Below are 12,785 nucleotides of genomic sequence, written 5' to 3' on the forward strand. Positions count from 1 at the left end.
GCGCAAATTGAGGATGACTTGAGACTGTGCTTGTCAAACATTTCGCCAAGAATCGAGGATCTTTGTAAGGCAAAGCAGGCTCAGGTCTCGCATTAACGCAAATGCAGATCACAAAGGCACAGTAAAAAGTAAAACCTAAATTCACGCCTGGTCCCAATTCCCAATGATATCAATAGCCAGCTAATGATAAGCCTAATAAAATACCTAATAAAAACACTAATAATAATAATAATAATAATAATAATAATGATGCCTATTAATAATAATAGCATAATAATAATAATAATAATAATAATAATATCAACAACCAACAACAGCAATAATAATAATAATAATAATAATAATAGGCCTAATAATAATAATAATAATGCCTGAAAGAACATAAGTCACTACTGCCAACAGCTTAGTAATGATAATAGGCCATAATAATAATAATTATAATTATAATAATGCCCGAAAGCAGATTAGAAATGTGGTGCTACTGCCAATTATAACAATAGCCTAATAATGATAATAGGCCTATGTATTTCTATGGAATGGATAATGCTACTACTGCTGCTACTACTACTACTACTAATAATAATAATAATAATGATAATAATAATAATAATAATAATAATCTAGCCCAGGGCTGGCTATCTATCTATCTATCTATCTATCTATCTATCTATCTATCTATCGGTCGATATAAGGTGCTGTAGGTCGGGTGGCGTCACTGCGGGTGAGTGTGTTTGGGGGGGGGATGGGGGCGGGGCGAGAAGAGGGGCCCCCAACTGCAATGAACCAGCTTTGGTGGGGCCCAGGTTGCAAAAGGTTGAGAACCCCTGCACTAAACAAAAATAATTGGGTGTCAGGGAAAATTCTGTCTATGACCTGCACTTGAAAAATCTGAAAGGCGGTCTACCTTTAACCACTGTAAACACACCCGTGTCTCCAAGAACCGTAGTCCGTAGGGATACTGTTACTATTAAAATGCCCACTACTTTAACTGTCGAAGCTAGCAACTTCTTCTGTAAATGGGGACGATACAGAATAGAATAGGTCTTTATTGTCATTGTCACAAGTACAACGAAATTTAAAGTGCTCTCCAGTCAGTGCCTCATTCATTGAGTCTCTAAAATATAATTTAAGTTAAAAAGAATACATAGAAAACATACCCAGTCATCAAAAAAAGAGACAGTACAGTATGGACAGACAGTAACCATATGAACATACATCTGCAGACATGCATACTTTGTCATTACATCGGCCTGTTTTACAGTCAGGTTTTGTATTGCACATTATTTAGCAGCATTGAGGGTTATTATTGCAGTTGGATAAAAACTGTGTCCAAGTCTATTTGTCCTTGTGTGTATTGATCTGTACCGTCTGCCTGAAGGCAGCAATTCAAACAGGGAGTGACCGGGATGGTAGGTGTCTTTTATAATGTTCTGTGCTTTTCTGAGACAACGAGAACTGTGTAGTTCCTCCAGTGTGGGAAGAGGGCAGCCAACGATCTTTTGGGCGATGTTGATGACCCTCTGGAGCGCTTTCCTCTGCGCCGCTGTGCAGCTGGTGTACCATACACGCATGCAGTATGTTAGTATGCTCTCAATGGAGGCACGGTAGAAGGATACCAGCAGTCTTTGTGTGATGTTGTTCCTCCTGAGTATTCTCAGGAAATACAGTCTCTGCAGGGCCTTTTTCAGCAACTCAGGTGTTCATGCTCCAGGATGGGCTCTCCTTGAAGTGAACTCCCAGGAATCGGAAGTCTGCCACCCTCTCCACACAGTCCCCATTGATGATTAGTGATGGTACCTCTGTTTTCTTTCTCCTGAAGTCTATTGCCGCTTTTCCACTACCAACGCGGCTGAGTTGGGCTGAGCTGTGCCGTGCTGAGTTGGGCTGAGTCGAGCTGAGTGGGGCTGTTGACATTGCATTTCGACTACAACCGCGCTGAACCGTGCTGGCTGGAAGTGGGTGGACACATTGGGTGGAGTTAGCGAAAGTGGGTGGACGACAGGTGATGTCATTAGGCGGCGCAAACAGTGACATCAGTGATCTTTTAAGCGGTAGTCTCACGACCCGGAGAGTAAACAATAAACATGGAGGACATGGAGTCGTTAGTGTTGCTGGTCTTGGTGCTGTGGCTTGTTGTCACCGACAACGCCAACAGATACTGGCAAGAGCGTATAGATGAGGCGAGGCGCATAAGGCTTCATAATTCTCGTAATTCTCCTTCTTCCGGGTTTACGGTGTTTACAGATCCCAGCGTGCTCGCGGGGCGTGTGTGGGCGTGTGAGGACACTCCTCCTCACCAATCAGTGCACAGGGGAGTGTCTCCTCAGGCCCCTAGCCTCACTCAGCTCGGTTTGGCTCGCTTCAGCCCCACTCCAAAACCGTGCGAGTTTTAGGGGCTGAGCAGGGCTGAAGCGAGCTGAGTCGTGCTGTTCTTAGATAGTCGAAACGCGAGCCGTGTCAGGCTGAAGCGAGCTGAAGTGCGCTGAAAAAGGGTAGTGGAAAAGGGCCATATGATGAGTTCTTTGGTCTTTGAGGTGTTGAGGAGCAGGTTGTTGGCTCTACACCACATTGACAGCTGCTCCACCTCATCTCTGTAGGCACACTACCCCCCCCCCCGGGATAAGCCCCACCGCTGTGGTGTCCTCTGCAAACTTAACCATGGTGTTGCTGTGATGGACAGGGGAGCAGTCGTGTGTGTAGAGAGAGTAGAGCAAGGGACTAAGCACACAGCCCTGGGGGGAGCCGGTACTGAGGCTTAGGGCCGTGGATGTGTAGTGGCCCACTCTAACCCTCTGTCTGCAATCAGAGGGGAAGCTATTGATCCACATGCAGATAGTGTGTGGAAGCCCCAGGTCCCCCAGTTTGACCACTAGCTTGTGAGGGAGGATGGTGTTGAATGCAGAGCTATAATCCACAAAGAGCATCTGCACATAGCTCCCCTGCTGCTCCAGGTGTAATAGTGCAGTATGGAGTGCTATGGCGTCCTCCGTGGATCGATTCGCTCTGTCGGCAAACTGGTGGGGGTCAAGGCTGTGGGGCAGGGCTGCTGTGATGTGACTACAGACCAGTTTTTCAAAGTACTTCATCACGACTGGGGTGAGTGCCACTGGTTGGTATTCATTGAGGCTAGAAATGTGAGGTTTCTTGGGCAGGGGGACTATAATTGAGGATTTAAGGCAGGGTAGGACAGTGGACTGTGCCAGGGATTGGTTGAAGATCTTTGTGAAGATTCCAGCCAGCTGATCTGCACAGTCCTTCAGCACGCGTCCCGGGATGCCATCAGGACCAGCCACCTTCCTCGGGTTGACGGCCTGCAGCGCGTGCCTCACTTCATGCTCTTCAATTGTGAGATTTATGCTGCTGTATGCCGTATGGTGTAGCGGTATCGACTGTGGTGCTGTGACCTCGAAGTGGGCAAAGAAGGTATTCAGCTCCTCTGCCGGTGCGGGGTCACCTTCAGCAGCTCCAAAGTTGGTCCTGTAGTTGGTCAGATGCTGGACTCCCTGCCACACCTGCCTGCTGTTACTGCTCAGATGGTCCTCTGTCCTCCTCCTGTAGTCTGCCTTGGCCTCTCTGATGGCCCTCTTTAAGTTGGTTCGAGCTGTGCTGTAGAGGTCTTTGTTGCCAGACCACCAGGCGGTGTTCCTCTCTTTTAGCAGCTGCTGGACCTCCCGTGTCATCCAGGGCTTCTGATTGGGGTAGACCCGGATGCATTTGTCCACCGTGACCGTGTCTATACAGTTCTTAATATAGCATAGGACACTGTCTGTGAACACCTCTAGGTCCTGATGTTCAAAGGACCCCCCCCCCCCCCCCCCCCAAGTTGGTCCTCTCGAAGCAATCCTGCAGCTGCTGGGAGGTACCCTCCGGCCATGTGGCAACAGTCTTAGTGATAGCAGGAGCAGTGTTCCTGAGGGAGGCATATGCGGGGATTAAAAGCAACAACCGGTGGTCGGACTGGCCCAGGTGTGGTAGTGGTCTGGCCTTGTAGCCTGGTTTGATGTTAGAGTAAACCTTGTCCAGGGTGTTATCTCCCCTTGTAGCACACTTAACATGCTGATGGAATTTTGGGAGTGCTGCCTTTAAGTCCGCATGATTAAAATCCCCTGCTGTTGTATTCACGGCGTCAGGATACGTATTCTGCTTGTTGATTTTTCCATGCAAAAGTCTGATAGCTGAGCGAGCATTAGCATCCGGTGGTATGTAAACAGGCGTTATCAAGACCACCGTGAACTCCCTTGGGAGATAAAAGGGCCTGCATTTAACAGTCAGATATTCTAACTGTGGAGAGCAGTGACTGTCTACAATCACTGTGTTGGTACACCAGCTGTTGTTCACGTACACACAGAGCCCCCCTCCTCTGCTCTTACCAGAGTCTGCTGTTCTGTCATGGCGCTGTGTGGTGTAGCCTGCTAGCTCAATGGCAGAATCCGAAATGGATTGGTGAAGCCAGGTCTCTGTGATGAGCGGAATGCTCAAATCCTTCACGGTGTTGTTCGCTGCAGTCTGTAGCCTCAATTTATCCATTTTGTTTGCGAGGGATCTGGCATTAGTGAGAAATAGGCTGGGAATTGGTGGTTTGAATGGCTGCCTCCGTAGCCTGACTAGCCCGCCAGCCTTGCAGCCTCGCTTTTTGCCTCCTCTCTTTACGCCACCTGCGCCTCCTCCCTACTGGGATGGTAATCCATGGAGAGCCGGGGCTCCTCGCTAACTGCACCGGAATCTTGTGTATGTGTGTGGAGGAACTCTCATGTTGCGCATCGTTCATAACAAAGTCCGATCTTGAGGAGATCATGCCGGCTTTAGATGTTATTCGTCCGACAGAACATGCACAAAACAATAAATGTCACATACAAAAACAGCCATACATGGCACTGACCGCAAAGACACAGAGCTGCTGCAACTGTGTGCGCCGCCATGGAGCTGAATGTAAAGCATTATGAGCTGGTTTGAATATTGTGTGACGTACACCAACCAGATTCCAGTCTGTAGCAAGACATTCATTTGACTACAAGAGTAGATCCATGTAGATAAAGTCTACAACATACAAAATGCTTGTAAATGGGATCTTAACACTAGAAGTGGTGTGCCGGTTTGACCTATTTAAAGCATGGCGAGGCGGTCAAAACCCTGCTGAATCTTCAGACAAGGACTCCATTACTGTGACACAAGTGCTTTCCTACCATTATAAACGCCCCCCCCCCCCCCCCCCCCCCCCCAAAAAAAAAAAAAAACAAAAAACAAAAAAAAAAAACACATTTTAAAGGGGAACTGAAGGCAAATTTTTAAATCAAAATTCTATTTATCTCATTTTTATTAAATATAGGAATGCATTTGTGATAGCTATTTTGTCACTGCTATAGCAAGTTATGAGTGTTTAAAATATGCTATGTACAACCCCGATTCCAAAAAAGTTGGGACAAAGTACAAATTGTAAATAAAAACGGAATGCAATGATGTGGAAGTTTCAAAATTCCATATTTTATTCAGAATAGAACATAGATGACATAGCAAATGTTTAAACTGAGAAAATGTATCATTTAAAGAGAAAAAATAGGTGATTTTAAATTTCATGACGACAACAACACATCTCAAAGTTGGGACAAGGCCATGTTTACCACTGTGAGACATCCCCTTTTCTCTTTACAACAGTCTGTAAACGTCTGGGGACTGAGGAGACAAGTTGCTCAAGTTTAGGGATAGGAATGTTAACCCATTCTTGTCTAATGTAGGATTCTAGTTGCTCAACTGTCTTAGGTCTTTTTTGTCGTATCTTCCGTTTTATGATGCGCCAAATGTTTTCTATGGGTGAAAGATCTGAACTGCAGGCTGGCCAGTTCAGTACCCGGACCCTTCTTCTATGCAGCCATGGTGCTGTAATTGATGCAGTATGTCAGGGGTGTCCAAACTGATCCATAAAGGGCCGTGTGGCTGCAGGTTTTCATTCCAGCCATGCAGCAGCACACCTGACTTGGCTCATTCAATCAACTGAACTGTCTTCACACAGTCAAATACTTGCAGCCACACCCACCCTTGATTAAAGGGTGGGTGTGTCAGTTGATTGAATAAGCCAAATCAGGTGTGCTGCTGCATGGCTGGAATGAAAACCTGCAGCCACACGGCCCTTTATGGATCAGTTTGGACACCCCTGCAGTATGTGGTTTGGCATTGTCATGTTGGAAAATGCAAGGTCTTCCCTGAAAGAGACGTCGTCTGGGTGGGAGCATATGTTGCTCTAGAACCTGGATATACCTTTCAGCATTGATGGTGTCTTTCCAGATGTGCAAGCTGCCCATGCCACATGCACTAATGCAACCCCATACCATCAGAGATGCAGGCTTCTGAACTGAGTGCTGATAACAACTCGGGTCGTCCTTCTCCTCTTTAGTCCGAATGACACGGTATCCCTGATTTCCATAAAGAACTTCAAATTTTGATTCGTCTGCCCACAGAACAGTTTTCCACTTTGCCACAGTCCATTTTAAATGAGCCTTGGCCCAGAGAAGACGTCTGCGCTTCTGGATCATGTTTAGATACGGCTGCTTCTTTGAACTATAGAGTTTTAGCTGGCAACGGTGGATGGCACGGTGAATTGTGTTCACAGATAATGTTCTCTGGAAATATTCCTGAGCCCATTTTGTGATTTCCAATACAGAAGCATGCCTGTATGTGATGCAGTGCCATCTAAGGGCCCGAAGATCACGGGCACCCAGTATGGTTTTCTGGCCTTGACCCTTATGCACAGAGATTCTTCCAGATTCTCTGAATCTTTTGATGATATGTACTGTAGATGATATGTTCAAACTCTTTGCAATTTTACACTGTCGAACTCCTTTCTGATATTGCTCCACTATTTGTCGGCGCAGAATTAGGGGGATTGGTGATCCTCTTCCCATCTTTACTTCTGAGAGCCGCTGCCACTCCAAGATGCTCTTTTTATACCCAGTCATGTTAATGACCTATTGCCTATTGGCCTAATGAGTTGCAATTTGGTCCTCCAGCTGTTCCTTTTTTGTACCTTTAACTTTTCCAGCCTCTTATTGCTCCTGTCCCAACTTTTTTGAGATGTGTTGCTGTCATGAAATTTCAAAATGTCTCACTTTCGACATTTGATACGTTGTCTATGTTCTATTGTGAATACAATGTCAGTTTTTGAGATTTGTAAATTATTGCATTCCGTTTTTTATTTACAATTTTGTATTTTGTCCCAACTTTTTTGGAATCGGGGTTGTAATATATCAGTCCAGGGGTGGCACGGTGGTGTAGTGGTTAGCGCTGTCGCCTCACAGCAAGAAGGTCCGGGTTTGAGCCCCGTGGCCGGCGAGGGCCTTTCTGTGCGGAGTTTGCATGTTCTCCCAGTGTCCGCGTGGGTTTCCTCCGGGTGCTCCGGTTTCCTCCACAGTCCAAAGACATGCAGGTTAGGTTAACTGGTGACTCTAAATTGACCGTAGGTGTGAATGTGGGTGTGAATGGTTGTCTGTGTCTATGTGTCAGCCCTGTGATGACCTGGCGACTTGTCCAGGGTGTACCCCGCCTTTCACCCATAGTCAGCTGGGATAGGCTCCAGCTCGCCTGCGACCCTGTAGAACAGGATAAAGTGGCTAGAGATAATGAGATGAATACATCAGTCCATATGTCAAAGCAATGGCCGTAAACGAGATTCATTGAGACCTGTGCGAGACATCGTAGGACGGAAGTAAAATGTACAGCGGAAATGAAACCCTGTGTCTGAAATCGCTCACTCGTTCACTACTCCCTATATAGGGAATTACTATATAGTCCTCTATATAGTTTGTTGAACGGATAAAACAACAAACTATATAGAGGACTGTATAGTGAGCTCATTGGTAAAATGAAAAAACACTTTCGGACACTAGTCTGTCACACTGGTATTTACGTCATTACTGTCGCACAATTAAAATGTACCAGATCAGTTGGCTGGTGGGTTTTCAAAATAATAAATCCAGGCATGTGTTTTTGTGATAAATGCATATTATACTGGGCGCATTTCCCATATTTAATCAATGCAAAGTACCTGCATCTTTCAGTTCTTTTAAATCAAGGCTGAATACTTTCTTCTTTGCCGCTGCCTTTTATTAACTCAAATTTGAGACTTTTGATTTGATTTCTTTCAGCGCGACCACAATGCATGATGGGATATCCTGCTTTGGTTAGTGACCATCATTGTATACTGCTTTTCATGATGCATTGCGGGATACTTTGAGTGCACTATATAGGGTGTAATAATGCTCACTAAGGTTTCGGACAGCACTACAAAATGGCAACCTCACTATATAGTGCCCTGTATAGTGAGTAGGGAGCGATTTCGGACACAGAGAAAGTGACCAACATCTGCCAACGTTGTCAAAAGACGCGCCGCCCTCTTTCGAATGCTGATGTAATCAAGCCGGTAGTTTTGTTTTTGATAGCAATCAGGAAAGTTTGAAAAAAAGTAGGCGGTAATTGTCATTTAAACTCGTTTTTGTGCAATATTTAGTTTGGGAAAACAGTTTTTAAAATGGCGGTGCTGACACTTGACGTTTTGAAGTCTCGCACAAGTCTCGTGAAGATCGCGTGGATAAAAGCAATTCCAGCGTTATGGACGTGACACTTGAACTCAAAATGGCAACAAATGACCCAGTGCATGTTTTATTGTCTCCCAGTATTTAAACAGGTGTTGCATATTTTAAGGCTGTACCATACTGGAGAAGTGATAGAACAAGAACAATTCCCATAGTACATCTAGGGCATGCCAGAAAGTGCCAATAAAAGATGCGTTATGGATGTGACAGAAAAAGTATCACTTTTCTTGGGTGACTGTACATTTTTATCAAACTCTGTGAAATTGTAAACCTAATGTCGAAATGGAGATATCCGTTTGATAGAGGGGTCCAAGGTGAATATTAAAAAATCTTTGTTTAAAATATTTTGTATTTCATGCAGAGTTTCGGAAGGAAAAGTCAGCGTTATGGATGTGACGAAATTCCGTTATGGATGTGACGCGTCTGAAATAGACATGGCATATGTTTAGAAAATCAGCAATTTAACCACCATAACCCTTTGAAAAACTCTCTAAATATCAGCTAAAACTATCAAAGTTCTTAAATAATATTTAGGATGGCTATTGTTTTGCTGTTTTGTGGATTTTAGCATACATTTCTGTGGCTTGTGACAATAATATAGAATTGTACATGATCAAAGTTGATTTTAGCTTGGGTTTTACATTATAAGAAAGAAAGACTGAAGGCGAAGGGAACAATTCTTGTGACAAATTGTTTCAACTTATTCACATCTGTAAAATACAGGCCTAGGTGATATCTCTGGGAGTGGTTTTGATGTATTACATGTTGCTTTATTTTTGCATGGTGAGGTTGACATTTACATGGAATTGCCCATAAGCGACGCCTGCCGTGGACCAAACGAACTAAATTCAGCATGGCTAAAAACCGAATAGGCCGATAAGTATAATATTTAATTGCAATTAGTTGCCAGTACGAATCACGATACAAGGTTACTAAACCCAGAACGTGATTGAATAACACGTTAATTAAGAAATAAAGCAAGCTTAAAAATTACTTCAGTTCCCCTGAGGGTCTTGGGGAGGCTAGGAGTGCGGTTCGGTTGTAAAAAATTGTTCTAATTATTTTTCTAAAATAAATGTGAAGACTTGAATATGACTCCTTTAACTGTTTTCAGGTCCAAATGCTGTGGGGAGGGGTCCTGCAGGTGACCATCCTCATCCAGCAGGCCCCACCCCCCCAAAAAAAAATTAAACTTGGGGGAAACACTGCATAATGATTGCTAGTTGGTGCTTCTTACATAAAGCAGATAGTTTGGTTATAAGATGAACTTGTGTTCGGGCAATGTGTCTGTCATTTCTGTGTTGATACTCAGTGATTATTTCATTAGAACGCTTGTTCTCCAGCCCTTCATTTCAAGCATTTCGGTTCTGAACTTGTCAGTCTCCCTGAAATTATTGCTTACGCCATGTAATAATTCCACCTCAGGGTATGCAAATACTCCGATTATGCCCCTTTTCAAGGCATTTAGATCAGTGATTCTCAAATGGTGTGCCGTGATGCAAAGTGAAATGTGCCGTGGACTTTTGAGGAACCCAATGCATTTTCATACAGGCTCATGAAATGCGTTGAAATACACAATGATGTAGCTTCTAAATTAAAAACATTTGTAGGTAGTCACTTATTTACAACTGCTACAATTATTTCTTCTCAAATTTTATACACAATTGAATTAATTACAACCCCAATTCCATAAATTTGGGACTCTGTGTAAAACGTAAATGGAAAACAGAACGACTATTTGCAAATCTTTGGAAACCCTATATTTCATTGAAAATTTGCACAAAGACAATATATCAGACATTGAAACTGAAGTTTTATTGTTTTTTGAAAAATATGTGCTCATTTTGAATTTGAGATCAGTAACACGTTTCAGAAAAGTTGGGACAGCGTCATGTTTACCACCATGTCGCATCACCTCTACTTTTAACAGCGCTCTGTAAACGTTTGGGAATTGAGATCAATTGCTGTAGTTTTGAGAGAGAAATGTTATCCCATTCTTGCCTGAAGTACAATTTCAGGGGTCTCCTTTGTCGTATGTTGCACTTCATAATTCACCAAATGTTTTCAGTGGGAGACAGGTCTGGACTGCAGGCAGGCCAGTTTAGCACCCAGACTCTCTCACTACAGAGCCATGCAGTTTTAATGTGTCCCAAATTTATGGAATTGAGGTTGTATTTTGGGACAGTCTTTGAATTGAGACCTTAATTGCACTTGTACTGTGTGAAAAGCCAGATATGTTTACTGTATATTGTGCTCTTAATGGAGTAAGGTTTTGTTTTTTTTAAGTACGTTGCTGTTTATGATGTCCCACTACATCAGACAAGTTGTTACTCTGATAAACTTCAGTGCATTGTTAATGAATTATACGATTGCCTGTCTAATTTAACTATCTGTATGATAATTATTTGATGGTCTGCTGTAATGCAATGAGTCAAATTTCACGAATGGCTTTGTGGCCCATCGTAATGGGTGTGACGTTCTTCATAATAGATAACCAACTTTTAAGTAGCTACTTTAATAAGTAGCCTACGAGTAATGCATCCCAACCCCCTCCCAATAGAGTGCCATGGTCCATTGTTACTTTCCTGCATTTGAATGAGGCGTTTGATTTCTATAGATACCAGGCAGTCCATGAAATCTTAATATTGGATGTTTTTATTAAGGAACGTGTATATTGAACAGTCATAACGAGAGAGAGAGAAACTTCCCTGTAATTATCCTTTTGAATTGAATTTAAATACAGTCTGCATCTTTCCTTATCTCTCCTTATCTCTTGTCTCTCTGCTTATGTTTGTGTTTGTTGAATCAGATTTTCAGAAGTCTTTTGTCTCTAGGGGCACCAAATGATAGTTATTCCTAAGCTCACACACATGGATATGTGTAAACAAAGAAATCAGGAGCGGAGGAGGCAGACTGAGAAGGGTGCAGTTATGGAAGTGATCATCACTGCAAATGTGGTGGTGTGTTCAGTCTAGTTTAGATAATATGGAAAACCCTTTCTGTTTACTTTGGATCAAGTAGCTCCGTGTCCTCACACACATTAATCATCTGTGTGTGTGTTTTTGCATGAGACAAAATTGCACTGAGAGGAAAAATAAACACAGTTCTGCTCCTGAACCGCCTCTGCTCATAGAGATGTTCTTTCACTTTCCTCACTTCACACTATTTTGCTGATGCTTGGCCTAACAGATCATCTTAACCAGTCTGAAAGCAATCGCTAGCATCTTTACCTAGCTAGCATTGGCATCTCGAGCAGTCTAATGGCCAACACTGGCAATGTTTTTGACTGTTCATATGTTTTTATTCTGTGGTCCTCCTCTTGTAACATTATCCAGTCCGACTTTACAGCGTGAGAATTATCTCCTGTACGTATTTCATTAACTCTTCATGGTCAGATAGTATTCACTCCTTCAGGGTTCTAACTAGACCAGAATATCAGTGTAGTAGCACCAGCATAACGGCTGTGGGTTCGGGGGCCGCCTTAGGCCCCTGAAAGCTCATGGGTTCTTCATGCTCGGAGATGCATTCTAGTGCATTTCCTTGCATCTGCAGGCCTCCCTGAAAGTCACTTTTTTTTTTTTTTTGGTAACATTTAATGAGGGTCTTTTTTGGCCAAAAGTTGCTGTGATTTTGTTTTGTTTTTGATTGAGGACTTAATTAATATTCAACTACCTATATTGGTGACATATTTATGGAATAAGAATAAAACAACCAGTTGATGTTCAAGTGTCAGCTTTTTCAGCTTCAGCCATTCAATGACAATCCATAACTATTCAGATCTAACTCGTATCCTACCATCCCCTACTGACCGTTACTCTGACGGTTTCAATGCACCATGTTGCGCCATAAAAAGAAATTGCCGGGGACCGGCATGTATTACGTGCATGGCACATAAGTGCCTCTTAACACGGATGGCACTTTACTGCGAACACAGCATAAGGAAGGAGGTAAACCGGACTAGCATGATTAGTGACAATCTCCACACAGAACTACTTGGTCAGCTATGCACTGGGCGCTTACGTGGACAGGGAGTGAAGTATGTCCGTATGTAGAACATTCGCGTTGTGGTGTGCTGTCGCTGCCGCGTGGTGATAAGAGAAATTTAAACAAAAGACCACATTTTCAAGATTGACAAGTGTTTTTATTCGTGTAGCTGCAACTTTTACAGGTGTGTCGGCAATATCATGGGCGTAGCGGTAAGGA

The 12,785-nt window shown here is 43.4% G+C and overlaps 1 protein-coding gene across 1 annotated transcript in view; it reads left to right on the plus strand.

Moving 5' to 3' along the window:
- Positions 1–12,785, plus strand: part of LOC132889575 (inositol polyphosphate-5-phosphatase A-like) — a 363,076-nt gene that overhangs the window by 98,628 nt on the left and 251,663 nt on the right. The gene's annotated exons all lie outside the window — the stretch shown is intronic.

Source organism: Neoarius graeffei, chromosome 7 (assembly GCF_027579695.1).
Source record: "Neoarius graeffei isolate fNeoGra1 chromosome 7, fNeoGra1.pri, whole genome shotgun sequence".
NCBI classification, from domain to species: Eukaryota; Metazoa; Chordata; class Actinopteri; order Siluriformes; family Ariidae; genus Neoarius; species Neoarius graeffei.